The sequence below is a fragment of the Phodopus roborovskii genome, unplaced genomic scaffold (assembly GCF_943737965.1).
Source record: "Phodopus roborovskii unplaced genomic scaffold, PHOROB, whole genome shotgun sequence".
Lineage (NCBI taxonomy): Eukaryota > Metazoa > Chordata > Mammalia > Rodentia > Cricetidae > Phodopus > Phodopus roborovskii.
In genome coordinates, this window is record NW_026125554.1 from 2,908,500 (window position 1) to 2,916,962 (window position 8,463).

Below are 8,463 nucleotides of genomic sequence, written 5' to 3' on the forward strand. Positions count from 1 at the left end.
AGGGAATTCTGGAAATGGAAAATCTGGGTAAATGATCAGGAAGGACAGATGCAAGCATAAACAACAGAATATAAGTGATAAAAGAGAGAATCTCAGGCATTGAAGATACCATAGAGGAAATAGATTCATCTTTCAAAGAAAATGTTAAATTCAAAAAACTCTTATCACACACAAAATATCCAGGCAATCTGGACACCATGGAAAGACTGAACCGAAGAATAATAGGGATAGAAGAAGAAGTCCACCTCAAAGGCACAGAAAATATATTCAACAAAAATCATAGAAAAGGAAAACTGGGAAGATTCTTGCTGCAGTAGTATTGGCTGTTTGCAACGGCAGCGTTTGCTGTGGATCCCCAGGCGCCCATGCTGGGATCTGAACCAATGATGCTGGGTTCACCGACATCTCTAAAGACAAGTGTTAATGCCCAGTTCTTACCTGGATTTTTAATGGGGGATTTGCCAGCTCCCGTGACTCCACAACCTCATCAATTAGTGGCCTTTCAGTAGGAGTAATGGAAATGAGATCACCTTTGTTAGCAGGGGGGGGTCACCACCACAATCAGTTGCACCTGCTCATAAAAATAAAAGTGGAGCTCCACCTATTAAAAGTATATTTGATGACATTTCCTGTCCAGGACTGGGATTAACACCTTTGACATCAAGAAGACAGAAAAACATTTCAGTGATGCAGAGTCCTCTTGTTGGAGTTACACCACTGACTGGACAAAGCATGTTTAGTCCAGCAAATATTGGTTAGCCATGAAAGACGATACTATCTCCTACCCAAATGGATCTTTTTTTATACTCAAGGAGATTCTCTGACTTCAGAATATCACCTCGATGACACTTGGGTGACTTTATTTGGGTTCCCACAAGCATCTGCTTCTTATATATTATTACAGTTTGCACAATATGGGAATAGCTTAAAGCATGTGATGTCCAACACAGGCAACTGGATGCATATTTGTTACCAGTCTAAATTGTAAGCCCGGAAAGCCTTAAGCAAAGATGGGAAAATATTTAGAGAGTCCATTATGATTGGCATCAAGCTATGTATAGATAAAAGTGTCATGGAAAACAGTGACAGGGGAGCCTTGCCATCTCCATCTCTAGCCTTTACACTACAAATCAAGACCTTAGGCACTCCAACACAGCCCGGAAGCACTCCTAGGGTTTCTACCATGAGGCCTTTTGCCACAGCATACAAGGCTTCCACTAGTAACTATCAGGTTATTTCTGACAGACAAATACCAAAAAAAGATGAAAGTGTTGTGTCCAGAGCAATGGAGGACATGTTCGGCTGGTAGCACAGTGAGAGCTGGACTGAGCCAGTCAGCGGAGGACTGCCTGCTTCCTTGGGTTAGTTATATAACCAAAATGGCAGTGATGAATAATTGCCCAGATGTGTCTTTTACAACTTTTTGTTTATGAAACAGCCCATTTGTAGCTTGTACTTTAAAAGATGGCTGAGTACACACACAAGAGAGCATCTTGTGCTCTCTGGTACAGTGCATGCTTAGCACCATGTTCTCAGCATTGGCTACAGTAAATTACATGATTGAGTTTGAAGTGAGTCTTGTTAGCTTCCATGAGAAGATGGATAAATTTCATGGAGAGCCACAACTACTTCACCAGACACAGTGATTATAATTAGCAATTTGAATTATGGTCTTTAATAGTGTTTACTATCTTGATTATCTTTGTATATGTCTTGTGGATTGTCATCTTTTATGTTCTTTTTAAAAAACCACCCACTGATGGGAGATGTCATTCTGTATATATGTTTCTCATACTGGTTTAATGAATAAAGCACTGTTGGCCAATAGGAAAGCAAGATAGGAGGGACTAGGGGACAAGGAGGAGAGAAGAAGGAGTAAGGAGGAGTCAAGATGGAGAGACTGGGGAGACAAGACGCCTGCCCCATTCCCCGGTAAGAAAGCACGTGGAAATATTAGATCAACAGAAATTGGTTAATAATTAAGACAAAGCTTGCCGATAAGAAACTAGTACCTGGCCAACAGCATTATATCAAATACAGAGTCTCAGTGTGTTAATTGGGGCTGGCGCGGCGGCGGGACAAGACAAACGGCGGGGAGGAAAAACCTTACTTCTTACAACCCACTACTAATGTTTCTTAATAAACTTTGTCAATTTTTATGTGCTAAAAAAAATCATAGAAGAACAAAAAAAAAGCAAAAAAGCAAAAAAAAATTATAGAAGAAAACTTTCTCACCTACAGATCCGATGCAATCCCTATCAAAATCCCAGCACAATTCTTCACAGCCCTTGAAAGAACAATACTCAATTTTATATGGAAAAACAAAAATCCCAGGCCTGACAAAACAATTCTATATAATAAAGAAACTTCTGGAGGCATCACCATCCCTGACTTCAAACTGTAATATAGAGCTAAAGTAATAAAAGCAGCTTGATACTGGCATAAAAATGGACAGGTGGACCAATGGCACTGATATCAATCCACACACCTCTGAACACCTGATTTTTCACAAATAAGCTAAAATTATAAAATGGAAAAAAGAAAGCATTTTCAACCAATGGTGCTGGCATAACTGGATACTGACATGTAGAAGACTGCAGACAGATACATATCTATCTCCATGCACAAAAATGGATCAAAAGACCTCAGCATAAAACCAACCACTCTAAACCTGATAGAAGAGAAATGGGAAGTATCCTTGAACACATTGGCACATAACACCAGTAGCACAGACACTGAGATTGACAATTACTAAATGGGACCTCCTGAAACTGAGAAGCTTCTGTAAGGCAAAGGACACAGTCAACAAGACAAAACAGCAGTCCACAGAGTTGGAAAAGATCTTCACCAACCCCACATTGACAGAGGGCTAATTTCCAAATATATACAATGATCTCAAGAAACTAGTCACTAAAACACCAAATAACCAATTAAAATGTGGGGTACAGAACTAAATAGAGAATTCTCATTAGAAGAATATAAATGGTTAAAAGACACTTAAATTGTTCAACATCCTTAGGCGTCAGGGAAATGCAAATCAAAACAACTCTGAGATACCATCTTACACGTCAGAATGTGTAAGATGTCGGAATGTAAAAACACCAACGACAATTTATGCTGGAGAGGACATAGGGAAAGGGGAACACTCCTCCATTGCTGGTGGGAGTACAAACTTGTACAGACACTTTGGAAATCAGTGTATCTGTTTCTCAAAAAATAGGGGAATCTTTCTACCTCAAGACCCAGCGATACTTCTTTTGAGAATATACCCAAAGAATGCACCCTCACACCACAAGGACATTTGCTTAACTATGTTCATAGTGGCATTATTTGTAATAGCCAGAACCTGGAATCAACCTAGATGCCCCTCAATTGAAGAATAGACAAGGAAAATGTGGTATATTTACACAGTGGAGTACTTACCAGTGAAAACCAATGACATCTTGATATTTGTAGGCAAATGGATTGAACTAGAAAAAGCCATTCTAAGTATGGTAACCCAGACCCAGAAAGACAAAAATAATATTAGTGGATATTAGACATAAAGCAAAGGACAACCAGACTACAGGTCACAACCCCAGAGAACCTAGGTAACCAAGAGGACCCTAAGAGAGACATATGGATCTGCCTAGGAAAGGCAAAAAAGACAGGGGAGAGTAGAAGGGAGGAGGGAAAGGGAGTGGGGAAAAATGCATACATAGCTCAATAAAAAAATGACAACAACAACAAAAAAAGAAATGGAAAAGAAAAGAAAGCAACTTGGGGAGGAAAGGATTTATTTAGCTTGTACTTCCACATCACTGTTTGTAATGCAAGGGAATCAGGACAGAAACCCAAGCAGGGCAGGATCCTGGAAGGAAGAGCTGATGCAAAGGCCATGTAGGAGAGCTTCTGGCTTGCTTGTTCCTCATGGCTTGCTCAGCCTGCTTTCTGATAGAACCTGGGGCCACCAGCCCTTTCCCATCAATCACTAATTAAGAAAATGCCCTATAGGCTTGCCTACAACCTGATCTTATGGATTTTCTCAATTGAGGTTCTCTCCTCTCAGATGACTTTAGCATGTGTCAAGTTGACATAAAAATATCCATCCCACCGAGCAAGAGCGGGAACCTGAATTTGATCCTGAGACCCATAATTAAAGGTGGAAGGAGCTCCATTGTCCTCTGATCTCCCCATGTACAATGGCACCTGTGCACCCAGACAGTAGTAATAATAAATAAATAAAAACTTTATAAAGAAGCTGGGTGGTGGTGGCACACACTCTTGATTCCAGCACTTGGGAAGCAGAGGCAGGAGGATCTCTATAAGTTTGAGACCAGCCTGGTCTACAGAGAGAGTTCCACGACGGGCTCCAAAGCTACAAAGAAACCTGTCTAGAAAAAAAAAATTATAAAAAAAAATTATAAAGAAAGTAAAAATGAACAGCACCAAGCAGAAAACACTTGCAGCTGAGTGGTGTGAGGAGTCCCATCTACTCAGGAAGCCTCAGCAAGAAGTTCACTTGAGCCTGAGTTCAAGGCCAGACTAAGCAACATAGCAAGACCTTATATCAGAAAAGAAAGACAATGGGACTGGGGAGATGGCTGAGAGGGCTTAAGTATTGTCTCACAAGCTTAGTGACATGAGTTCACTTCCCAGAGCCCAAGTAAAAAACTGAATACTAGCTTGATCTTCTAGCATGGAGTGGGAGGGGGTTCATAAGCCCATCCCACCTATGCAGCTATTGACAGTTGATGGGCCTTGGGAGAAGTTTAAGAATGTGGCTCCTGGTAGACCAACCCCACTCTGGTAGCTGGTCTTACACCCACCCACAAGTACATGGACATCCCAAATTCAGTTGATGGTTTATTAAATATAAATAAATAAATAAATAAATAAATAAATAAAATGGGGTTGTGGGAGTTAGGGTGGATTTCAGAGCAGGAGGAGAGGAGCTTGGGTGACTATGATCAAAATACAATACAATTGTATGGAATTCTCAGGGAATGAACAAAAATATTTTGAATGGGATACTATGTATCAACAGAATCCTTAAGGGGGTGGGGGAGACAGCAGGAAAAGACAAAAGAACCTGGGGAACACTGGCAGGCCAGCTCCACTGGAATGTAAATCACAGCAAGGTGGCAGGGGAACCCCAGTCCCACATGACCTTCACATTGGCGATGTGGTAGATGCACGTGCACAGCAATATAAATTTTGGTAAATATCTCCTGGGCTTTTTTCAGACCTTGCAGGTACATCTGAAGAGAGAGGAAATGGGTGGAAGGCAGGGGAGAGAAAGAGAAACAGAGAGGTATGGGAATACAGTGGGGAACCTAAGCAGAATCTGAGCATAGAACAAAAACAATTCATGTTCTTGTGGTGTTAAAGAGTTAAATAATACAGTGTTGCAAGAACTAAATGCAGTCCATCTTCAGCACAAGGTGTACTTAGAGCTCACCCAAAAGCCACAGTTAAACAGGAGGGCTCAACCCCTCCTTCTCCCAGTGGTGGCATGAGCCTGCTGGTCTCTAAACTCAAAGTTGGAAAGGAACAGTCTCAAGCCCCCTAACTCATTAGTCCTGAGCCTATAGGATGGGGAATTCGAGAAACAAGCTATGTTTGAAACAGTGGAAAGATTGTATCCTCAGAATACCAGAGTGTTCAGAAAAGAGCACAGGAATTTCTCATGAGCAGGAACTTTAAAAATTACTGGCTTAGGAGCTGGAGAAGTGGTTCAGGTGGTTAAGAGCACTGGTTGTTCCTCCAAGGGACCCAGGTTCAATTCCCAACATCCATTTGGTGGATCACATTTGTAACACCAGTTTCAGGGGATCTGATGCATGCTGCTGACAAAATATTCATACACATAAAAAACAAAACAAAACAAACAAACAAAAACACCAGCTGTTTCATATGTTCTTTATGCCAGTACCCTTTCTGCACAATGGTGTGTGTTGAAACCTGCTTTGTTTGCTTTTGCTGGTCTCTTGTGTTTCCTACAGAATAACACAGAGGGTTGTGCCCCTTTCCCTCCCTTCCCCCACATCATCTGTAGAGAGCTGCGAAGTGCTTCGCCTTAAAGATGGCGCTGGCTTCGGCCTTCCATCTTCCTGATGGTGAGCACTCTCTGTCATAAACAAGTCCTTATTTGGCTAAGCCTGTTCAGCTTGCTTGCTTCCATATAAGAGCAGCCTATCTGCAGGGTCCACATGGCTCACTGGGGTTGGTCAGCCCAAGGGGATTTAAGCCTGTGCGGGCGTTTCCCCAGAGTTGGAAGAAGCTTGTTCAAGGATCCTGATTAAACTGCTAGAAGATCTCCCCTGAGTTGCATCTTCCTTGCTGGTTGAGGTTGGGCAGGACAATCATCCACGTGTCTCTGTAAGAAACAAGAACCTGGAAACTCCAGCACCTGATCTCCCGACTTAGATCTGCCTTGTCATGCCATTCAAAAATTAAACACGTGATGATTTATTTAGTCAATGTGTTTTGATCACCTGCTTATTATTTTCCAGAAACCTTTCTTAGTGACCCAAATGGCACAACCCCTCCCCCTACCCGGAGTCCCCACTATGATGGACAGAGTGAAGGCCCATCCCAGGCTCATCCGGACACCCTGCTGGGTGGTCTCCCAGGACCACCTTGCTTAGAAGCTTCTGTGAGACCCAGTCTGAGCTGAGAAGGAGCACAAGGGGGTAAATCCCTAATATCTGCCCGGGTTCCTTACTTATCCCATGATCCCAAACCACCTGCTTCCCTCGGAGAACAGGTCACATGAGACAAGGACAGGAACAAAATAATTAGCGTTCTCTTTCTTAACAAGATGCTTGGGGATCGAGTCCCCAAGAGCCCCCAACTATAAATATCTGCCAGAGCCCTTGACTTTCTACTCATCAACCCCAGGCTGTGGGGGACATCTGAGTTCCTCCCAAGGACAACAAACTTCCAGGTTGTCAGTGAATGACTTCCTGTCCCTTTCTGGGGACTGAGCACTGACCTCTGGTTGCTCTGGTGGATAATGGAAAACGAAGGTCACTGAGAACCCTTCTTTGTTGATGCTGTTCTGGTGAACAAGGGAGGGAGGAACAGAACACTAAGACACGAAAGAGGTGGAAACTTAGCTCCCTTCTCAATGGAGGATAGAGGGGGAGGCCAATTGTAGACTGGATAGATTCTGTTAGGACAAATATGCAACAATATTTAAGATCTACAATTGCAGGACACTTGTGCAAGTGTGAGAGTCACTGAACAGAGCCCTCACTGAGGTGCTTCTCCAAATGTGTCCTCAGGCCAGCTCTATCATGTGATTTTTAAAAGCCCTCCAGTGGTGAGTGTAAGACCCTCAGAATGAGGAGTCTCCCAGTTTCGGCTGGTACCCCCAAGAACTCAATGGCCAGTCCAGTTGATGCAACATGCAAGAGGCTTTAATGAACAGGAAACATTTGCGCAAATGAGTCCCCTCAGCACGCAGGCTAGAGAGGAGCCTCATTCTCCATGCACAGGCGTTTTTAAAGGCAAAACCCACAAGCTTAGGGAGGGGGTGTGACCCTCTGTCCATTGAGTATGTGACTCTTTGAGGCTGGATGGTCTCCCTGTTAGGGTCAGCAGACCTTAGGGCCTAGGGGTGTGCTAATTAATCTTGTCTGGGCAAACTGGAGTTGCAGCTATCTCTTTGTTTCTTAAGGACCCTATTTATCACATACTGACTCATTGAAAGGAGGGGCAATGTGAATTCTTGGTATCTTGCTATCTTAGGGCCTTGTAAGGGGAAGTTAGCAAATTCCAGGGAACTGATAGTGGTCTGGGTTAGCTTTCCAGGTCAGACTGTCCTTCATTTCAAGTGTGTGTGTGGGGGGGGGGGGTCCTTAACTTTACTTTTTGTCTTTCAGTGACTATCCAAAAATTACTATCATAGGGCAATGCAAGTCACCCACTGACTTGCAAATGTGTTTGTGACAAGGAATCATGGTTTCACCAGGCAGCCCAGAAGAATCTGACATTGCATTGCAAAAACCCCAACTGTGTCTTGCAAAGCAACAATACAGGCTGGACCTGTCTTGGGACTGGGACAGTACCCTGATGACCTTCCTGAACTCCCTTCAGAGTCTCCTCCACCTCAAGGAGCCTGCTGCTCTTCATGGCAGCTGCCTTAACATCTCCACAGCTCCCACAACACCTTGCGGGTGGGGTCAGCATCATATCTGTTTATTTTCTTCCTCCTCCTCTGTGTTTTGTTCCTTCGTTTTGGTGGGGGTGTGGGGGTTGGGTGATGTTATCTTTTCTTTCTCTTTTTGGAGGCAGTGTAGCCCAGGACATCCTTGAGCCTCTACAGGGCCTGCAGGTGTGTGCCCTACCACTGAGCCATATCCATAACCAAACACTTCCTTTTGTACTTTTTGTAATTTTAATTTTTTCTTAATGAACTTACAAAGTAATAGGTTTTCATGTGGAATTTTCATACATGCCATTTTGGTTAGTTACTTC

General features: G+C 43.1%; 1 pseudogene; it reads left to right on the top strand.

Moving 5' to 3' along the window:
* The first annotated feature begins 325 nt into the window (after positions 1-325).
* Positions 326-1,373, top strand: LOC127216687 (nucleoporin NUP35-like; annotated as a pseudogene).
* Positions 1,374-8,463: the final 7,090 nt, after the last annotated feature.